The sequence below is a fragment of the Cervus elaphus genome, chromosome 27 (genome assembly GCF_910594005.1).
Source record: "Cervus elaphus chromosome 27, mCerEla1.1, whole genome shotgun sequence".
NCBI classification, from domain to species: Eukaryota; Metazoa; Chordata; class Mammalia; order Artiodactyla; family Cervidae; genus Cervus; species Cervus elaphus.
Genome location: NC_057841.1, coordinates 16,773,757 through 16,796,255, shown reverse-complemented (window position 1 = coordinate 16,796,255; position 22,499 = coordinate 16,773,757). Strand labels below are relative to the sequence as shown.

The 22,499-nt window shown below is 39.1% G+C and overlaps 1 long non-coding RNA gene across 2 annotated transcripts; it reads left to right on the top strand.

Annotated features, from left to right (window-relative positions):
- The first annotated feature begins 758 nt into the window (after positions 1-758).
- On the top strand, positions 759-11,643 carry LOC122685044. Of its 2 annotated transcripts, XR_006338233.1 has the most exons (4): positions 759-906; positions 1,769-1,902; positions 5,479-5,605; positions 8,498-11,643. It is a non-coding gene; the product is annotated as an uncharacterized LOC122685044 (long non-coding RNA). The 2 variants fall into 2 exon arrangements; XR_006338232.1 differs by lacking the exon at positions 8,498-11,643 and having other exon boundaries at positions 5,479-5,991.
- Positions 11,644-22,499: the final 10,856 nt, after the last annotated feature.

Genomic DNA, 22,499 nt, shown 5'->3' with positions numbered 1-22,499 from the left:
AGAAGAACACGGAGGAATCAAAAATAACAATAATGATAATATTGATAATAAGGAAGTAAGTATCATATATTGAGAGACTTTTATGTGCCAGGCACTAGTCAAGCTTTCTTCATCTTGTGTTTTCCCCATTTTTAACTTACAGGACAGAGAACTAGAGAAATTAAGTCTCTAATACAAATGTTGAGATCTATTCACAGAGCAGGAAACTAAATTAAGATCTGTTTGGCTCAAAAGATGTTTCATTTTTTAGTATGACTTCTGATACAAAGACATAGAAGACAATTCTGCTTTCCTTCAAAGATCACAGGTCATAAAGGGGATGCAGATACACAAAGAGTTACAAAATGATATAATAATTGGTATGATGCAGGTATACCTGTCATATAATATGCATGAGGGAGAAGGGAGCTCTTACCTGTCAGATGTGGCTCATTTGAGGAAGAGATGATGATGCCCATTTCAAGTTGGAGGATGAGTCAGACTCTATACAATCACAGATGATGAAGGTGTACAGTCCAGGGGAATAGGGGCAGTAGAGAGTAATGGCAGGAAGGGACATGCACGTGGTTCAGTGAGCCTTTGCACAGAGTGAATTCATAGAATCAACAGGGAACTACACTGGAGGAAATGCCCTGAGAACTTGGGGGAGGATCAGAAACCCGCTAAAGAGTTTGCACTTTATTCTGCAAGCAATGCTGTACTCTGCTCAGATGCTCGTTTGTGTCTGACTCTTTGCTACACTATGGACTGTGCCTCGCCAGGCTCCTCTGTCTGTGGGCAAGAATACTGGGTGATTTGCCATTTCCTCCTCCAGGGGATCTTCCTGACTCAGGGACTGAACCCATGTCTCTTATGTCTCTGCACCAGCAGACGGATTCTTTACGGCTAGTTCCACCTGGGGAGCCTGTAAGTAATGGGGAGACATTAAAGTTTGTTTGGTCAAATGATCCCCCTTAGAAGCTGTGTAGAGAATGAATAAGAACAGGAAGAGGAGTTGAAATATTCTAGGTGAGAAATAATTAGGGACTCAACTAAAACAGTCACATGCAGCAGAAATGGAACAAGCTGGAGGGATGGTCAGTGGGTTAAATCAAAGAGCCCCCTGAAAGGATGTGTATGGAAGCATGTGCCCCAGGGTGGTGGTTTGAGGGCCTGAGTCGTGGGTGGAACTACAGGTTTGGGAACATGGAAAATGGAGGAAGTTTTGAAGGCAAGTGGGCATAAAGAGTTCAGTTCTAAACATGCTGCATTTCAGGTGCAGGTACATTATGGTACATACAGATTGATAAGTCTAGTAATGATCAGAAATCCATGGGTGCTTGCAAAAGAGAAAAAGATTTGTGGCCTTATAAACAATATAGGTAGTGCCTTAGTCACTGGCTTCAAAGTAAATAAAGATTAAGAAGAATAGATGTAATTAGTGATCCTCAACTTTTAGGGGGGAGATAAAGAAAGGATGGCTAGGGCTTCCTTGGTGGCTCAGAGGTAAAGAACCCATCTGCCAATGCAGGAGATGCAGGTTCAATCCTGAATCAGGAAGATCCCCTGGGGAAAGAAATGGCAACCCACTCCAGTATTCTTGCCTGGGAAATCCCACGGACAGAGGATCCCAGTGGACTACAGTCCCTGGGGTTGCAAAAGAGCCGGACAAGACTTAGCGACTAAACAACAACAACAAAAGATGGAAAATAATAAAAGAGCAAAATGAGGAGCAGCCAACCTGGGGGGAGGATGCTCAAAAGATTCCTTATCTACCTATTCTTAATAGGCTTACATTCTGTTGGTGAGTGGATATGAGACGACGGAGAAGATGTGATTTCTGTCCTCAAGGAGCAGATAGTGACAATGGGGGAGGAGTGGTGTCAAAAAGGTGGAGGCCACAGCATCTGATGCTGCAGGAAGGTAAAGTTGAAGATGCACTGGAAGTTTATTCGATTTGGCCATTACAGATTATCCTAAGGAATAAAGGTGAGCTCACTATGGAGGGCAGGAGTGGCAAGCATGCCAGTGGACCCTGTATAAGATCAAGGTGGCCTTATCTAGGAGTTCCTCGGTGTGACCCAAATCTAGTACCTGTGAGGGGTTCACCAGGGTTTGCCTTGGCATTTCTCCAATGGGACTTGGGGGATGAGGGGAAGCAATGTAAACGTGAAACCCAGGTCTTCTGTGCTGTGAGTTATAAACTAAGTTCATCTGAACTCATCACATCCTTCCTGGCCGCACTTGAGTGTGGTGGCCACCTGTTGCTACTGCTTAAGGCGTTGTTTGACGGCTTGACAAAGTGAAGGAGGAGTAGGAGGAGGGGAGGTCCATTCTGGGGTGGGCTTGGAAATGGGAAGGAGGTCTTGGTGGGTGTGAAGAGTATTGTGAGTATGGGCTAGGAAATATTAATTGCCTGCTGCTGTTGCTGCTAAGTCGCTTCAGTTGTGTCCGACTCTGTGTGACCCCATAGACGGCAGCCCACCAGGCTCCTCTGTCCCTGGGATTCTCCAGGCAAGAACACTGGAGTGGGTTGCCATTTCCTTCTCCAGTGCATGAAAGTGAAAAGTGAAAGTGAAATCGTCCAGTCGTGTCTGACTTGTCACGACCCCACGGACTGCAGCCTACCAGGATCCTGCGTCCATGGGATTTTCCAGGCAAGAGTACTGGAGTGGGTTGCCATTGCCTTCTCCAATTAATTGCCTGGAAGTTATTAAAAATAGAAAGGTAGTATGTTATGGGGGCTCAGATGGTAAAGAATCCATCTGCAATGCAGGGGACCTGGGTTGCATCCGTGGGTCGGGAAGATCCCCTGGAGGAGCTCCTGGCAACCCACTCTAGTATCTGCCTGGAGAATCCCACGGACATAGAGACCTGGGGGGCCACAGTCCGAAAGGCTGCAAAGAGCTGGACGTGACTGAGCAACTAAACACAGCGCAGTCTGTTCCGGGAAGGCTTCGTGGAGGAGTTAGTACTTAGACTCAGTCTTAAGTGATTTCAGTATGAATGGTGATGCCAAGTGATGGGAGCTCCTTTCAGGGCCTGTGAGAGAACACAAGCTGAAGTAGAAGCTGGAGCTTGAGACCAGGCTGATGGGGAGCAGCCTGGGGCGTGGTAGGTGGGTGGGAGGCGAGTTGTCCAGTTTAACTGATAAGAGCCCAATGAAGGGATGCTAGGAATGGCCCATTGAGGCCAGCATCCAAGAAGCAGACGAGGTTGAGAGCACTGCATTAATCATGGGTTAAAAATTGAACTTTAGCATGTGAGCCATTGGGAAAAAGCTAGAAGCCTGTTGAAGGGAAATGAGCAAATATGGCACTTAGTTTTGTGAAGTTTTTGTTTGAATTCAATGTGTGTTTTGAGATCCAATAGCTACTAGCTACTTATGTTTCTGGTGTCCTAACATCTAAACAGGATGTTAAAGGGATTTATTGTAATGACCTATCTATAAAATGGAGAACTGCATCTGAGTTGGGCCTCATTAAGAAAAATAAACCCCAGTTAAAAGTAACTGTTTAGGAGCTGAGATCTTTGTAAGATAGACATTCAGCCATAGGAGGGGTTTGCAAAAAACTATGAATGAATTAAAAAGTTGTTTTAATAAAAGAAAATGTTTCTAGTGCCAGTTTTTGGTTTAGCATCTGCTCTGTAGGATTTTTTTTCTTTTTATTTGTTTATTTACTTACTTATTCATTTAATAAGAATATTGTCCTTCCTTTAAAATTTTGCCATTCTGTCTACTTTTCCTAAGTAGAGAAGTCAACTAAATGGTCTGAGAATTTTCTGATTGATTATTGATTTTTTATTTGTATGAATATTAAGGATAACATTTTAATTTTAACTAGGATGCATATTTTCCTGAAAGGTGTTTTCTTTTTTTAAAAATGACTTTGGGTTTATTACATTTACTGTAGGATAATTCTTCCCTTCATTTTATTCATCTCCTGGAAATGTCATTAGTGGAGAAAACTGAAAAGGCAAATGAAGATGTCTAGGGAGGCAAGTTGCCCTTGCTTTTCCTCTGGATAAATTATACAACAAGGTTACTCTCCCAATTAGATAATGTCTTGGGAGATAACCAGTCACTTTCTAAACACAAGCACATCTGAATTTTAAAAGTGTTAGCTTTATAAAAAGTGATACATTTTTGATCTCTGGGCTAAGTATATAAAGTCTAGTTTGCTAATATGGGTGTGGAAAATGCTCTACTATAGATCAAGAGACTTCTGCAGTGGTAACTATAAATAGATACTCATGTATGCCTACATATGTAAAAATTTGCTCTGACATTTTTTTTTTATTGTTGAGTCATTGTCTGAATGTGTTTCCTTCCATGTTCCTCCATTAGTTTTTGACTATAATGACTCCATTAATGTTACTATTTTTGAGGGGGGAAGGGACTCAGAGAATTTCATGAGTTTTGTCATTCTTAGGTTAGATGGACATGTGTTTTTCTAGGACTGGAAATTTCCAAATTTTTAATTTCTGATTTCTCTCAAAGGGTATTCACTTTTTTTGTGAGTATCTAATGAAATAAATACAAATTAAAAAAAATTCAGTGACTAAGATATGACTGTAGTATTATTAATAAATATATTTGTGTGTTTAATCAAATCACAACTTATAAACAGGGCTCTTAACTTTTCAATTCAAAAACTTTTCTGATTTCTTTTTTTAACCTTAATGAAGATATTAAAATATACACTTTCCAAACTACCTTTTTAAATGTCACTTCTGGAAATATTTACATAATTTCAGCAATATAAATCATAGTCTTCATTTAACCTGACTCTGCTGGCTCAGGAATATGGAATACAGTATTAGTTTCTATAAGAATGAATTGACTTCGATATGAAATAAGGCTTCTCAGTATCAGCCCTGAAGAAATATATTGGTTACAGCTAAAATGTATGGTTATGCTTATGCTAAAACATACCGACATTATAAATCTGTATATTGGTTTCGGTAACAATGTATTCTTTCCAATGGATTCATGTGGCTTTCAGCAAGAATGTATTGATTTCATTAAAATGTGCTCCTTGAGATAAACAAAAATTCAGTTAAAATGCATTGGTTTCTGTTAAAGTTCATTGACTGAAGTGAAGAACATTACACTGCTATTGGGTTGCCCGAGGGTTTGGTAAGTATTGAATAGAGATGTATACATCAGTAATAATAAAGGCTGGGGAAAACAAAGATATTGTAAACCCTATAAAGATGTAAATATTCCCACACATTATTAGATTGAATTTTCTCGCAGGCACTGAGAGTTGGTTCAGGTACTTTTCACAAAGTCACTTCAACCTCAGTGTATTCCAAGTTCATGGGAACTCAGGAAACTTAATGCAGGGACACTCTGGTTTCCCCTTGATTTAAATGACTCTCCAGGAGGCTATTAGGCACCCAGGTTGCTCTTCAAGCCATATAATGTCTGAAAATTCTCAGCTAAAAAGCAGACGGTGATCCTTCAATGAGTTAATGCATTTTTTTTTCCCATAGGACCTAAAATGTTTGCAGAGACTAGGACACACTCTGGGACAAGGCCCAACGATTTTGTTCAATCCTACATTGCTTCTTCATACAGGCTGTGGAAAAGGCAGAAAGAGAAGGAAGAGAGATTGGATAAGTACAGTTAACCACATTTCTTTGTATTTTGGTTTGTAAACAAACAAGAGAGTACCTAAGATTCTTTGGGGAAATTACGTTCAAACACTGTTAATTATAAAACCATCTAGCTTTCATGCAAGCAGAATGTAGATACGTGAATTTCACATGGGAAATATTTTTCTCATTGTTATCATTTTATCGGGTTCAAGCCATACAAGACCAGAGTAAAAAAATTAAAAACATGAACAAAAATAAAAATTAATTTAAATCACTTGATATTCTATCATTCATGAAAAACCACTGTTTATATTTCAGTTCAGTTCAGTTACTCAGTCTTATTCGACTCTGTGACCCCATGGACTGCAGGACACCAGGCTTCCTTTCCATCACCAAATCCTGGAGCTTACTCAAATTCATGTCCATCGACTCAGTGATGCAATCCAACCACCTCATCTTCTGTCGTCCCCTTCTCCTTCCACCTTCAATCTTTCCCAGTATCAGGGTCTTTTCCAATGTGTCAGTTCTTAGCATCAGGTGGCCAAAATATTGGAGTTTCAGCTTCAGCATCAGTCCTTCCATCAATATTCAGGACTTATTTCCTTTAGGATTGATTGGTTTGAACTCCTTGCAGTCCACGGGACTCTCAAGAGTCTTCTCCAACACCACAGTTCAAAAGCATCAATTCTTCAGTGCTCAGCTTTCATTATGGTTCAACTCTCACATCCATAGATGACTGTTGGAAAAACCAAAGATTTGACTAGATGAACCTTTGTTGGCAAAGCAATGTCTCTGCTTTTTAATATGCTGTCTAGGTTGGTCATAACTTTTTTTCCAAGGAGCAAGCATCTTTTAATTTCATGGTTGCAATCACCATCTGCAGTGATTTTGGAGCCCCCCAAAATAAAGTCTGTCACTGTTTCTATTGTTTCCCCATCTATTTGCCATTTAGTGATGGGACCAGATGCCATGATCTTAGTTTTCTGAATGTTGAGTTTTAAGCCAACTTTTTCACTCTCCTCTTTGCCTTTCATCAAGAGGCTCTTCAGTTCTTCTTCGCTTTCTGCCATAAGGGTGGTATCATCTGCATATCTGACGTTATTGATATTTTTCCCGGCAATCTTGATTCCAGCTTGCGCTTCATCCAGCCCAGCGTTTCTCATGATGTACTCTGTATATAAATTAAATAAGCAGGGTGACAATATACAGCCTTGACGTACTCCTTTTCCTATTTGGAACCAGTCTGTTGTTCCATGTCCAGTTCTAACTGTTGCTTCTTGACCTGCATATAGGTTTCTCAGGAGGCAGGTAAGATGGTCTGCTTCCCATCTCCTTGAGAATTTTCTACAATTTGTTGTGATCCAAACAAAGGCTTTGGCATAGTCAATAAAGCAGAAGTAGATGTTTTTCTGGAACTCTCTTGCTTTTTCAATGATCCAACGGATGTTGGCAATTTGATCTCTGTTTCCTCTGCCTTTTGTAAATCTAGCTTGAACCTCTGGAAATTCATGGTTCATGTACTGCTGAAGCCTGGCTTGGAGAATTTTGAGCATTACTTTACTAGTGTGTGAAATGAGTGCAATTGTGCAGTAGTTTGAGCATTCTTTGGCACTGCCTTTCTTTGGGATTGGAATGAAAACTGACCTTTTCCAGTCCTGTGGCCACTGCTGAGTTTTCCAAATCTGCTGGTATATCGAGTGCAGCACTTTCACAGCATCATTTTTTAGGATTTGAAATAGCTCAGCTAGAATTCCATCACCTCCACTAGCTTTCATATTTAGTACCTGTTTTTAATGGCCTTCCCAGATGGGGCTAGTGGTAAAGAATCCCCATGCTAACACAGGAGATGAAAGAGTTCGATCCCTGGCTCAGGAGGATCCACTGGAGGAGGAAATGGCAACCTGCTCTAGTATTCTGACCTGGGAAATTCCCTGGACAGAGGAGCCTGGTGAGCTACTGTCCATGGGGTTGCAAAGAGTTGGATAAGACTGAGCACACACACATTTAACATAAGTTTTATTCTTTATGCCTATCAATATATTTATCTCTTGTAAAACAAATTGGAAGCTATATGAGCTTTGTTCTAAACTGCTTTTTAATATGTATATGAAATAGTATTAAAATAAATATACAACTAAATGAATTATTATAAAGTGCGTATCTGACCAAGCTGCCCTCTTAATTTCCCTCAGCTTCACTAAACTTTAGACAAGTTTCATCATGCCTATAGGCTCTTTTCTTAGAGCATTTCCTTATTCTTTGCAGCATGTGGAATCTCAGTTCCTCGACCAGGGATCAAACCCACAGCCCCTGAAGTCTTAACCACTGGACAGCCAGGGAAGTCCCTAGAGCACATTTACTTTTGAAAGCCTGCGATTGTATATTCTTTCTCTGCTCTTTTGAGATGGAAATCATCTTGTTATTGTTCAGTCGCTAAATCATTGTGTCCAACTCTTTGTGACCCAATGGACTGCAGCATGCCAGAATTCCCTGTCCTTCAGCATCTCCCTGAGTTTTCTCAAACTCATGTCCATTGAGTCAGTAATGCCATCCAACCATTTCTTCCTCTGCTGCCCACTTCTCCTCTTGCTCTCCATCTTTCCCAGCATCAGGGTCTTTTCCAATGTTCATTACAGTACTTCATACGTATTTCTCACTTTATTTATCACTACCCTGCACAAAGTCCTGTGAAAAATCTAAACTTCATCTATTCTATATACACAATTTTGAAAATTCCAGTGAAGTTCAGATTCTGAGCAGACAAGTTGCATGCCTACTATCCTATGCTCTGTGATTATAAATGTTAAGAGATTAGAGACTTTGCTCCTGGTCATAGTAGAGCTGAAAAACTTTCTATTGTCATGGAAATATTTTGCTTTCTTATTCAAAAGACACATATTTCTGTGTTGCTCAGGTTATTAAAAAAATCTACATGAGTTGGAGCCCTCTGTTCACCCACTCTGCCCGTGAACACTTTGTGAGTTAGAGATGGAATTCAGAAACCCATTGATGCGTATGTGGGAAGAACATTCTGCTGATCAAGTGGGTAGGCAGGGGACATGGCCTCTGCTACCCAGTCCATCACAGCAATAGAAGAGTTCTTTGTAAGCCCTTCAACCTTCACATTCTCGAAGTCTTGCTCCCTTTGTTCATAGAAGCTCCAGCAGAAGAATGTTTCTAGCGAAGGAGCATTAGTGATAACCAAAAAGGGCAGTGGGAACCAAAGGGAGTTGAACCTTCATTTCTGTGAACCACCTACACTTGCTGTTGTTTATACAGTGAACTATTGACTGGGATGAATGTTTCCATGAAAGGCCATTCTTGTAAAATCTCATCAGAATTTAAACCCTTCAGAGGCTGACCCACCTGCATCTCACTGCTTAGTTTTGGGTTCCTTCTTGACAGTTAATTACAAGAAGCCTGAACTGCTGAACCATGGGCCTGGCTGACCAGTTCAAATTCTCCAACAAAATAAATTTAGCTTCACTTCATTGGAATTAAAAGGTTGAAGCTTTCATCAAACAACTGGACTCTGCCCCCTGCTTTGAAAACTGAACCATGTCTTGAGACATGATTTTTGCTTTTTTCTTTCTCCAATACCCAGTTGCTGGAATAGTGATAGAGAAACAGAAGACATTCAAGTGAAAAGAAAATCATACTCTAATTATTGGAGATGCTGTTCTGAAGTTCCCCTTTCAATAAAAATGCACAGCCAGTATTTCTTCATGGGAAATGAGCAAAGTTTGAGACGGGTCAGGTGTTTGGGTCTGTAATTTGCACTGGGCATTTTCTCCTCTCACAGGCCTAGAGGTTAGAAGCAGCAGAAATACAATGAGCAGGCCCTGCCGTTCTTTTCAGGTGCTCAGCTCTCCCTGGGATCCTAATTACAGACTCTTTGCATGAAGAATTCTTTTTGAAGGTAATGAGAGTGCTATATCCAGAGGATGCTAATAAAAGTAGGTTGAGAAATCTGTTTCGAGGCTGTCTTACTTTTCAGGTCTTATCTTTCAGGGGACAGAGAAGACACATTTATTATTAAGGACCTGATATATGTCAGCCTTTGGGTTTAGTGTTTTCTATTTGAGACCTGAATTCCTCCAGTCCTCTGATTGCAAGAGAATAAATGAGGTCACATTACTGTATAAGTGAAAGTTGAACAGCCTTTTACATTATGAATCTGTACAAAGTATGGCCCATTTAAATTTTTTTTTTAAATTTTGCCTGTGCCACACAGCATGTGGGGTATTGGTTCCCTACCCAGGAGTCAAACCACCACCCCTGCATTGGAAGCATGGAGTTTTATCCACTGGACCATCAGGGAAGTTCCCCCTTCCTTTTTTCTGGCACATTTTAAAGGCTTCTTCTCCTCCGGTATCTATGAGGAGTCCTAAGAGGTGTTTCTCAAGTTCTCAGTGATGATCATGCTCTCAGAGCTGTATATTATGTACGGTATACTAAGACTAATCTGAAGGTAAAACTTTGGTATTTTCCCACCACAGCATTTGCCATAGGCTGAATGCTTGTCCCCTCCCCGGTCCCCCATGTGTGTGAGGAAACCTAACCTGCAGCGTAATGGTATTAGGAGATGGGGCCTTTGGGAGGGATTAGGGTCCTTATGAAAGGAAGTTCAGGGTGCTCCCTTGCAACTTCTGCCCTCTGAGGATACGGCAGGAAGACTCTCATCCAGGAAGTGGGTCCCAGTAATTATGTCATCCCATGGTTGATTGATCTTGACTTCCCCAACCTTCAGAAGTCGAGAGAAATAAACTTTTGTTGTTTATAAGCCACACAGCCTATAGTAGTTTTTACAGTAGCACTAACAAAGACATTGTCTACATGTATTAGAAAGGCAAAGAGACAGAGAGAGAGAGAAAGAGAGAGAGAGTTATTGAAGAAGCATTATATCATCAGGCAGCACATATTTGGTATACCATTCAAATTTTGCATTCTAAGTATGAACATTTTTATACTTCATCTGGTAACAACTGTTTCATTACCAAAGTTGATTAAACATCCTCCTTCTTCATAATGGAGCTCCGATTCTGAACTGTAGCTTGGCAGAAACTGTATTTCTTTCTTTTTTTTTCTTCTTTCTTTGATTATTTTTTAGGCTTTATATATGTAACTGTGAGAATTTGTCATTCTCATAGAATCTATACTTTCAGATGCTTTGCTCCCAGAGGATTCTGCCAAGATATCCATAGAAGAAAACAGAGATATAAAGATCTGAAAACTCATTGATAAATGTTTTCCCTATGGCCTAAGGCCTAAATCTCAGTAATAACAATAATCACATTTAAGGGATAGAGCAATCTTCCTTGTAAAATCAGTAACTCTCATTTCAGTGGACAGGAATGTTCTCTGTCCTTGATACATCTCATTTCTTTTCATTTTGGTGAACAATTATGGCATTCCATCTTTCTGACTGAAAGTAACTTGAATGAAAAAAAATAGCATTAAACATTAGAGAAAAAGTACCTCAGAAATTAATCAAAAACATGACTTATTTGAGAAAAAATATTTTAAGTAAAATACTTTTATTATTTCTGAATAAAGTAGTATGTCCCCAAATTTATTTAAAACAAATAATTTATCATGACTAAAATTCATTCAAATCAACTCATTACATATTGCTTGAATAATTACAATATGGAAGACACTAGGGTTCCTGCTTCAAGAAATAAGAAAGTAAACCAGTATGCAGAATTTCCATAATTTTTCTGTTATTGAAAGTGATGTGGTCCAATGCACAAACTTGTGTAGGAAGTGCATTTTTATAAAAATGATAAAAAGCAAATTGGTCAAAATTCTGTGAAAACATCTAAGATTAATGATAATTTCCTATTTATTTATGCATTGTGAGAAAATTCTGTATTTTTCAAAAGTGATTAATGTCATAGAAGGTGAGTGTTTATTCAAAACAGAAGACTAGTTTAGAAAACAAACTGCGATTAGATATGAATTTGTGCTGCTATATATAAAATAGATAACCAACAAGGACCTACTGTATAGCATAGGGAACTCTACTCAATATTATGATAAACCTATATGGGTAAAGAATCTGAAAAAGAATGATTATGTGTACATGTATAACTGAATCACTTTGTTGTACACCTGAAACTAACACAATATTTTTAAATCAACTGTACTCCAATAAAATAAAAAAGTAATTAAATTAAATTAAAGAAAAATGAATTTGTGTATAAGTGCTTAAGGTCTTACTTGCTTTTTGTTTCTTTGTCTTTGTAGACTGGATTACTATGAGTATGAAGGTATTATTGTTTTTGCTAACATATGATGTTATATTTAAGAAGCCATTTGAGAACAACATAATTCAAAATTATGCATTAAAAATTAAAGCATTGCAAACACATACCCTCCCCTACTCCTCTTTACACCTCAAACCATATCAAACCTGAATCTGGGAGACAGAGATTCCTCAATCCCTTCTTTTCCATTCAAATTTTATGTTTTAATTTTTTCCGGTCAAATGCAGAAGGTGAGTTCAAGGCACAGTATCATCATTTGCCCAGGAAATTCCCTCCATTCATTTAATTATTTACCTGCAATAACTTATTCATTCCATTTATCACCATTGTCCACTTTTATTCCCATTTCCAAGATTAGCAAATTATTCTAATGTCTTTTTGTTTGTATGTGCTTTTCTAAAGATGTATATTTTGTATTCATGTGTTTACAACTTCTATAAAGCTATTGGGTCAAATATCAAGTTCTGTTCTTTTTAAAAGAATACGGTTACTCAGCATTGTGTCTATCAGATCCATCCATGTTGCTCAACGTGCATCTTCCCTGCTGCTTCTGTCTGCTCCACGGTACCCCATGGAGGGTAACCAGCAACTTTTATCCACTCTTCCAGCAACCAACTCTCCTGACCTTGCCTCCAACCCCATACTTCCTTAACTTGTGCTGCAATAAATCCCTTATACACATCCCCTTAGGAGTCTGTGTGAGAAATTTATTGGGATATAAACCCAGGAGTGGTTTGCTGGCTCACACTGCAGGCTTATGCAAAATTTAACAGAAGGTACCAGATGCTCACCATGGGGCTCCTGCCGTTTACAATTCCACCTCCAGTGATTGGGGTCCCCTGTATCTCCATAGTCCCATCAATTACCCGGCTTTCTAATTTTTAACTAATGCAATAGATGTAAAGTGATATCTCTTTGCCTTAATCTGCACATCTCTGATTTCCAGTAAGTTTGAGCATCTTTTCCTATATTTATATGCCTGTTAACTTTTGAATTGCCTAGTCACATATTCTTTGTCTATTTTTCTATTGTGGTTGCTGCCATTTTCCTGTCAATTTACAAAGGTCACATGATATTTTCTAAATATTATTCCTTTGTTTGTTTACGACATGGATTGTTCTCTTCCACTTTTTCATCTGTCAAATCTGTCCATGGTATACAACTTTGAATAGAAATCTTTCGTTGTAATACAACCCAACTAATCATGTATATATCTTACGATTTTTATTTTTGAAAAAAAAATTTTGGTATTTGTCTTACATTTTTTTAAATTTATTTTTTATTGAGATTAACATTAAACATTATATAAGTTTCATGGCAACATTATATTTTTACTTTTTTTTTAAATTGGGGTATATTTTTGAAGTTCTAGTGTCTTCCTTTACAAATATACACATATACATATGTATATATATATTCTTATATTTCTATTAACTTTACAGCTTTTTGTCTCTCACATTGATTGTTAATCCACATAGTATATGTTGTAAGGTAAGGATTCAGCTTTTTCCCTTTAAGGTAGGTTTGTATTTTAATATGTTCTTTTAAATTTCCTTATTTTTGTGAAATCATTTATCAGATATTGCATACAATACATGTGTGTGTGTGTGTGTGTGTGTGTGTGTGTGTGTGTCTGAGCTCTCTAGTCTATTCTATTGGTCTGTTTGCTCCTCTATACATCCCATACAGTTTTCATTATGGTGGTTTTGTAGTATGTCAGTGCTGGGTAATATAAAACTCCTCCTCTTCCTTCTCTCTTTCTAATGCTGAATTTTTTATGGACATTACAGATTTTAGACCAAGTTTAAAATTCCTCAAAAATTCCAATTGCAACTTTAAAATCTGCCTTAATTTTCTGTTGCTATAATAAATTACTACAAACAGTGGCTAAAACAACACAACTTTCTTGCCTTACAGTTCTCGAGGTCAGAAATCTGACATGGTCTCACTTGGTTTAAGTCAAGTGTCTCCAGGGCTATATTCTCTTCTGGAGGCTTTAAAGGAGAAACTGTTTCTTTGTCTTCCCCAGCTCTCCGAGGACACCCACATTCCTTAGCTCATGGTTCCCTTTCTTCATTTTCACAGCCTGTAACACAGTTATTTCCCTGACTCAGCTTCCATTGTCACATTTCCCTCTGACCACAGCTGGGGAAGATCCTCCACTTCTGAGGCTTCCTGTGATTACATCAGCCCACCTGTATAATCCAGGGTAATCTTCCAGGCTGATAACCTTAAATTTATCTGCAAATCCCTTTTGCCTTGTAAGGTGACATATTCACAGATCCTGCGGATTAGAACACAGACATCTTTGGAGAGTCATTATTCTAACTAATCCAGGAGTGCACTGTATTGGCAGATAAATTTGGGGCTTATTTAAGGAGGACAACTTCTCTTTATACAGATAGTCACTGTGTGCTTTATAAATGTTAACATCTTTCTCCATAGGAAGTTTTGTGTATCCTTGTTTAATTCCCAGATTCTCTATAATTTTTGTTACTACTGTAAATGGTTTCTTATTTTTAATCTCAGTATATAAAGTTATTATTTGCATAAAGAGCTAGTATTCTTGTAATTGATTCTGTATCTGGCAGGCTTGTCAAAATCTCTTATTAATTTTAACAGTTTTTCTATTGATTCTTTCAAATGTTTCTATCTTCCACATTTCTCTAAACCAGACATTAGTCAATTATGACCTCATTGCCAAAACTAGCCTGCCACCTGTTTTTTTCTTTGATAGGCAAGAAGTAGTTAATAGATTTATTAGATACAAGTGGGCAGATGAGAGAGCTCTGCCCTACTACCTGTTTTTATAAAAAAAATTTTATTAGAACACAGCCTCACTTGTTTATTTGTGTATGATCAGTAGCTGCTTTTGCTTGGCAGTGGTAAAGTTTACCAGTTGTGATCAATACTGTAAGGGATCCACAGACTGCCCAAATATTTACTATTTGGTCCTTTTCAGAAAAAGTTTGCTAAGCCCTGCCCTAAGCCTCTTGTTTTATCCACATGCTTCACACAAGAGGGAGGAGTTTGTATGTTTCAGTTCATTTCAGCTCAGTCGCTCAGTCGTGTCAAACTCTGCGATCCCACGAATCGCAGCACGCCAGGCCTCCCTGTCCATCACCAGCTCCCAGAGTTTACGCAGACTCATGTCCATCGAGTCGGTGATGCCATTCAACCATCTCATCCTCTGTTGTTCCCTTCTCCTCCTGCCCCCAATCCCTCGCAGCATCAGGGTCTTTTCCAATGAGTCAACTCTTTGCATGAGGTGGCCAAAGTATTGGAGTTTCAGCTTCAGCAGTCCTTCCAATGAACACCCAGGACTTATCTCCTTTAGGATGGACTGTTTGGATCTCCTTGCAGTCCAAGGGACTCTCAAAAGTCTTCTCCAACGCCACAGTTCAAAAGCATCAATTCGTCGGCACTCAGATTTCTTCACATTCCAACTCTCACATCCATACATGACCACTGGAAAAATCATAGCCTTGACTAGATGGACCTTTGTTGGCAAAGTAATGTCTCTGCTTTCTAATATGCTATCTAGGTTGGTCATAACTTTCCTTCCAAGGAGTAAGCATCTTTTAATTTCATGGCTGCAATCACCATCTGCAGTGATTTTGGAGCCCAAAAAATAAAGTCTGACACTGTTTCCACTGTTTCCCCATCTATTTCCCATGAAGCGATGGGACCAGAGCCCATGATCTTAGTTTTCTGAATGTTAAGCTTTAAGCCAACTTTTCCACTCTCCTCTTTCACTTTCATCAAGAGCCTCTTTAGTTCCTCTTCACTTTCTGCCATAAGGGTGGTGTCATCTGCATATCTGAGGTTATTGATATTTCTCCCGGCAATCTTGATTCCAGCTTGTGCTTCTTCCAGCCCAGCGTTTCTCATGATGTACTCTGCATATAAGTTAAATAAGCAGGGTGACAATATACAGCCTTGACGTACTCCTTTTCCTATTTGGAACCAGTCTGTTGTGTCACATCCAGTTCTAACTGTTGCTTCCTGACCTGCATATAGGTTTCTCAAGAGGCAGGTCAGGTGGTCTGGTATTCCCATCTTTTTCAGAATTTTCCACAGTTTATTGTGATCCACACAGTTGAAGGCTTTGGCATAGTCAATAAAGCAGAAGTAGATGTTTTTCTGGAACTCTTTTGCTTTTGCAATGATCCAACAGATGTTGGCAATTTGACCTCTGATTCCTCTGCCTTTTCTAAAACCAGCTTGAACATCTGGAAGTTCACCGTTCACGTATTGCTGAAGCCTGGCTTGGAGAATTTTGAGCATTACTAGCATGTGAGATGAGAGCAATTGTGCAGTAGTTTGAGCATTCTTTGGCATTGCCTTTCTTTGGGATTGGAATGAAAACTGTTCTTTTCCAGTCCTGTGGCCACTGCTGAGTTTTCCAAATTTGCTGGCATATTGAGTGTAGCACTTTCACAGCATCATCTTTCAGGATTTGAAATAGCTCAGCTGGAATTCTATCACCTCCACTAGCTTTGTTCATAGTGATGCTTTCTAAGGCCCCACTTTCCAGGATGTCTGGCTCTAGGTGAGTGTATATTTAATAGAGTGTTAAAAAGTAGCCAATGACCCCAAATATTATCTCCGCCTAAAATCCATTAATTCTTATAGTACTTTCTGAAATCATACAAATTCAGGGTTACAAGGGTCAATATGTCTTTTCTTTAAAACTGGGACTCACTCTATGCTGGGACTCCATCCAGCTGTAAGGACTTCCCTGGTGGCTCAGTGGTAAAGAACCCACCTGCCAATACAGGAGATGTAAGTTCAATCCCTGGGTCAAGAAGGTCCCTTGGAGAAGGAAATGGCAACCCACCCCAGAATTCTTGCCTGGGAAATCCCATGGACAGAGGTGCCTGGTGGGCTAATGTCCATGGGGTTGCGAAAGTCAGACATAACTTAGTGGCTGAGGGGGCTCATGGACGCTAGGCTGGAAAGCGTCGTTCGGAGATGTGTTTTCTAGAAAGGAGGATAATCCCGGTGAGTCAGTTATCAGGAGTGACACTGCTCGAAGGATCTGGAGTCTACCTTCTACGCCTCCTCAAGTGATCTCATATCGAAGGATCCTCTTCCTGCGTTGCTAAATGTGGCATACTTGGAAATCATAAATGAATTTTTAATAAAGAACTCTCTTACTTAAAAAAAAGAGAGAGAGAGCTTAAGAGACCTATGGGCCTATGGGACAGGCACTTAGGAAAAAAAAAATGTTCATTCACTTTAGCTTGGCATTTAAAGTCTTCTAAAATTTGCCCATGCATTAGTCATTCCCAAACATGGCTGCACATCAGAATCGCCAGGGTGCTTTAACAATTACAGGTTCTTTGAGTCTTGATTCTAAACCTATTGAATCAGAATTTCTGGAGGTGTGATTATAGAGTCTTTATTTTTTAAAAGCTGGCCAATAGATTCTTCTGTGTCTAGATGAGCACTGTTCTAAAATACTTCCCCAATCTTGCTGTCCATTACTACACCTCACATACTTTTGTCTCTGGAAAACTGATTTATTTGTCTTTCCTTTACAGGTTTCTTTTTCCTTCCAATACCGAATCCCTTTAAAAATTCCCTCAGCCTTGTTCATCTACCCCTTTCAAGCCCAACCAATGTATTGCAAATTTTTCATGATTCTCCAGATAGGTGATCTTTTCCTTCCTGGAGTTCCACTGACAATTTGTGCTGCTATTATGCAGCTGCACAAATCTTTAGTCTCTGTTCCGTGAAGGCAGGGGAATGGCTTTTAGAACAAAGCTAGTGGAGGTGGTCGGATTCTAGTTGAGCTATTTCAAAATCCTAAAAGATGATGCTGTGAAATGCTGCACTCAATATGCCAGCAAATTTGGAAAACTCAGCAGTGGACCACAGGACTGGAAAAGGTCAGTTTGCATTTCAATCCCAAAGAATGTTCAAACTACTGCACAATTGCACTCATCTCACATGCTAGCAGAGTAATGCTCAAAATTCTCCAAGCCAGGCTTCAACAGTACATGAACTATGAACTTCCAGAGGTTCAAGCTGGATTTAGAAAAGGCAGAGGCACCAGAGATCAAATTGCCAACATCCACTGGATCATTGAAAAAGCAACAGAATTCCAGAAAAACATCTACTTCTGCTTTATTGACTATGCCAAAGCCTTTGACTGTGTGAATCACAACAAACTGTGGAAAATTCTTAAAGAGGTGGGAATACCAGACCACCTGTCCTGCCTCCTAAGAAATCTGTATGCAAGTCAAGAAGCAACAGTTAGAACTGGATATGGACTGGTTCCAAATCAGGAAAAGAATATGTCAAGGCTGTATATTGTCACCTTTTTATTTAACTTATATGCAGAGTACATCATGTGAAATCCTGGGCTGGATGAAGCACAAGCTGGAATCAAGATAGCTGGGGGAAATGTCAATAACCTCAGATATGCAGATGACACCAATCTTACGGCAGAAAGCGAGGAAGAACTTAAGAGCCTCTTGATGAAAGTGAAAGAGGGGAGTGAAAAAGTTGGCTTAAAACTCAACATTCAGAAAACTAAGATCAAGGCATCTGGTCTCATCACTTCATGGCAAATAGATGAAGAAACATTTTTCTGGAGCTCCAAAATCACTGCAGATGGTGACTGCAGCCATGAAATTAAAAGACACTTGTTCCTTAGAAGAAAAGTTATGACCAATGTTGACAGCATATTAAAAATGAAAGACATTACATTGCCAAAAAAGGTCCATCTAGTCAAAACTATAGTTTTTCATGTATAGATGTGAGAGTTGGACTATAAAGAAAGCTGAACGCTGAAGAATTGATGCTTTTGAACTGTGGTGCTGGAGAAGACTCTTGAGAGTCCTGTGGACTGTAAGGAGACCCAACTAGTCCATCCTAAAGGAAATCAGTCCTGAATATTCATTAGAAGGACTGATGAAGCTGAAGCTCCAATACTTTTGCCACCTGATGCAAAGAGCTGACTCATTGGAAAAGACTCTGATGTTGGGAGGGATTGGGGGCAGGAGAGAAGGGGACGACAGAGGATGGGATGGTTGGATGCCATCACTGACTTGCTAGACCTGAGTTTCAGTAAGCTCTGGGAGTTGGCGATGGACAGGGAAGCCTGGCATGCTATAGTCCATGGGGTCACATAGAGTCCAATGCGACTGAGCGACTAAACTTAACTGAATTTGCTTTCAGATGGCACAGTGGTAAAGAACCTGCCTGCCAATGCAGGGATGCAAGAGACACAGGTTTGATCCCTGGGTCAGGAAGATCCCCTGAAAAAGGAAATGGACTTGTAATTAAATGACAAAACAAGAAGCTTAGATAAGTAATTGGCAAAAGCTTCATCCAGCAGGACACACTGTCTGCTTTGAGAATGTCATACCTTTGCTACTTTGAGAGGAAAATTTTGATTCAAAGTAATATACGGTCCCGATCATTCATTTCCTTAGGGATCAAAACATGTTTATTTTAGAGAATGAGCATAAGATCAATAGCAAAATATATTTTGCCAGAAAACAAAATTTAAAGAGAAGCTCATTAAAGCAGCCAAAAGAGAATTTTCTGAAGAGATTTATTTTCTCTTGTATTAATTTGAAAATAATATATGCAGGTTGATTTAATTGGTCTTGAGAGACATTTTTCTGATTCTTTTAAGAGCCTCTCATAAGGGTGAAAACTTTGTTTTACAGATGTGTCAAATTTTTATAGGTCATAAATTAATATTTTATATTTAATTGAATAGGCAATATTTAATCTCAACTAAATATAGTTCTTATCCAACTTGATCATACTGAGAGACAAGTATACTGCTTTTATTTACTAATTCAAGTCACTGAAATTACTTTGTAGGTACAAATATGTAATAAACCATAATAAGTCTTCTCATACTAGTAATATCTTCACAACAGATACTACCTTGGGGAACAATATGTAGAAAATGATAGTTTAAATTTAGCTTGAAGCTTGTAGAGAAAAAAAATTGTTTCAATGGAAAACTAAGCCTGTTTTGAGCACAGACTTTTCAGTTATCCAAATCTGATTCTATGGGGGCTCTGTGTCTTTCACTGCCTTTAATGTATTTTACAATTGTGAAAGTTGTAGATTACTGATAGCAATGCAAAAGGATTCTTGCCTACAGACATGTACAGAGATTCTGTCTGGTGGGTCTGACTTTCCTCCCTCCATGAAAAAGTCAGTCTCCCCCAGTTTGCAAATCCATTTCAACATTTCTTTACTGCATATAAATGTGTGCTTCTTTCACTTCTCTTCGAAACTGCTTATAACATCTTATTGTTTCCTTCATTAATAATGAGTTACCTAGAAGGATGGGATGGTGGAGGTGGGAGGGAGGCTGTAGAGAGAGGGGACCTGTGTATATGTACAGCTGATTCATGCTGTTGTATGGCAGAAGCTGACACAGTGATGTAAAACAATTATAATCCAATTTAAAAAATAAAGAAAATTTAAAATGAGTTAAATAAATTCTTTAACTCATACATATTTTCTCTCTAGATGAGAGTCATGATTTCACCCTATTTTTGAAAACTGTCCTTTTCCAATGTCATTCTCAAATGTCCTCTCTTTAAGATGCCGTAGTGGTATCCTTCTGTCCTGGCTGAATATTAAATCATATTCATTGTGGCCCTTATTCTGATATCCTCTGGTGTTGCTGCTGTTTAATCTGTCATTTTCCTCCTTGAGTGTCCACATGTGTATGTTTTCCTTTCCCGTCTCAGTTGCAAACTCTTCGTTGGCTAAGGCTTCTCTATATCCCCTGCAGTGTTGAACATAGTATGTTACCCATAGCAAGTGATCGGCTTGATAACTATTAGGTGAATAAATAATAAGTTTGGGTTTTGTGTTTCATGCATTCTCAGTATTTTCTCTGAGGCCTTTGGCAAGTGTTAAAAGCTTAGTGGATTCATATCACAGATTGCAAACATCGCTGGACTCCTACCCAACTAAGAAAAAGGCAGCTGGAGATTCTTGATGGCTTTTTATTTTAATTTTTCCTATTTTTCATGTTATTTTTATATAGGAGCAATAAAGTCAGTGAAAAAACAAGTTTATCCTACATTTTGAACACATTTAAGTCTTTTCAGCTGTTTTTGATCTTAAATTACCTGGAGGACTTTCAGCTCTGATGTGGCCTTCGCCCAAAGTGTGAATGTCTGACAATCTCCAATCTGAGGCTGAATGTGGAGAAGGAACACTCCTGAGAAGCAAGGGTATATACCTTTTAGAAACCTAAAGGAATGATAGTTTGCATGTGTTCAGCTCTTAATAAAATATTATATGTTTTCATATTTGGCCTTCAAAATAACATTATACTACTTCTAGACAAATATACTACTTTTCCATTTTAAAGCTCAGCAAACTGACACTTTATCAAGTGACTCAAGATTTCCTGGGACTTCCCTGATGGCTCAGGGGGTAAAGAATCAGCCTGCAATGCTGGAGACTTGGTTTCAGTTGGGAAGGTCTCCTGGAGGAGGAAATGGTAACCCATTCCAGTATTCTTGTCTGGAGAATCCCATGGACAGAGGAGCCTGGCAGGCTACAGTCCGTGGTGTCGCAAAGAGTCAGACATGACTGAAGTGACTGAGCGTAGTTTGACATCCTAATGCACTCTCATTCCACTAAACCAAGCTACTTCCCATGCCGAGGAAGGTCTTATCCTTTGGTTCATCACTTCATGGAACAGGTTTTCCCATATATTATAATGCTGTGGATCCATCCAACCACAGATTCTACATTTTACCTAGAATATTTCCTATAATTTTGTAAAGATATAAACATAATTATTGGTCAAAAATATATGTTTTTTTAAAAACATGAATGAGAGTCTAGATAAAAATCAGATGTTGAATTCTTCTCCATTTGTTTTTTAGAATCAGGAACTTAACTATATGACTATTTCACATAGCAATTCCATTCAAAGTACTTGCTTTCCAAAGCCTGTCCCAATCACATTAGACTGGTGATGGGAAATCCTGAATCTGCAAAAGTGCAACACATCTATTGTTGGTCTTGTATATCCTTTGAGAGTTGGACCATAAGGAAGGTTGAGCACCAAAGAATTGATGCTTTTGAATTGTGGTACTGGAGAAGACTCCTGAGAGTCCCATGAACTGCAAGAAGATCAAACCAGTCAATCTTAAAAGAAACCAACCCTGAATATTTTCTGGAAGGACTGATGCTGAAGCTGAAGCTCCAATACTTAGGACACTTGATGGGAAGAGTTTCAATTCAATGGACCTGAGACTGAGCAACCTCCAGGAGATAGTGAAGGACAGAGAAGCCTGGCGTGCTGCAGCTCACGGGGTCACAGAGAGCCGGACATGACTTAGAAACTGAACAACCACAACAGCAACATAGCCTTTCCCAGATTCTGTTGCATCTTAAAATCCAGACCTTTGGGATCAGAATCACTGAGGTACAGGGTCTGGAAGTTATTTTTACAAGTGTCCCAGGTGATTCTGACGCACAGTTTTGGGTAAACACTGATCTAGTAAATGTAACTCAGGGAAGATCCAAGGGCCTGGGAACGACACTTCACAGGAGTCAGAGAGCTATAAGAGGTTGATGAGTGGAGGCACGGTTGTCCAGAAAGTGCTGCTTTGCTTTTAACGCACTTGATTCTATCTTCAT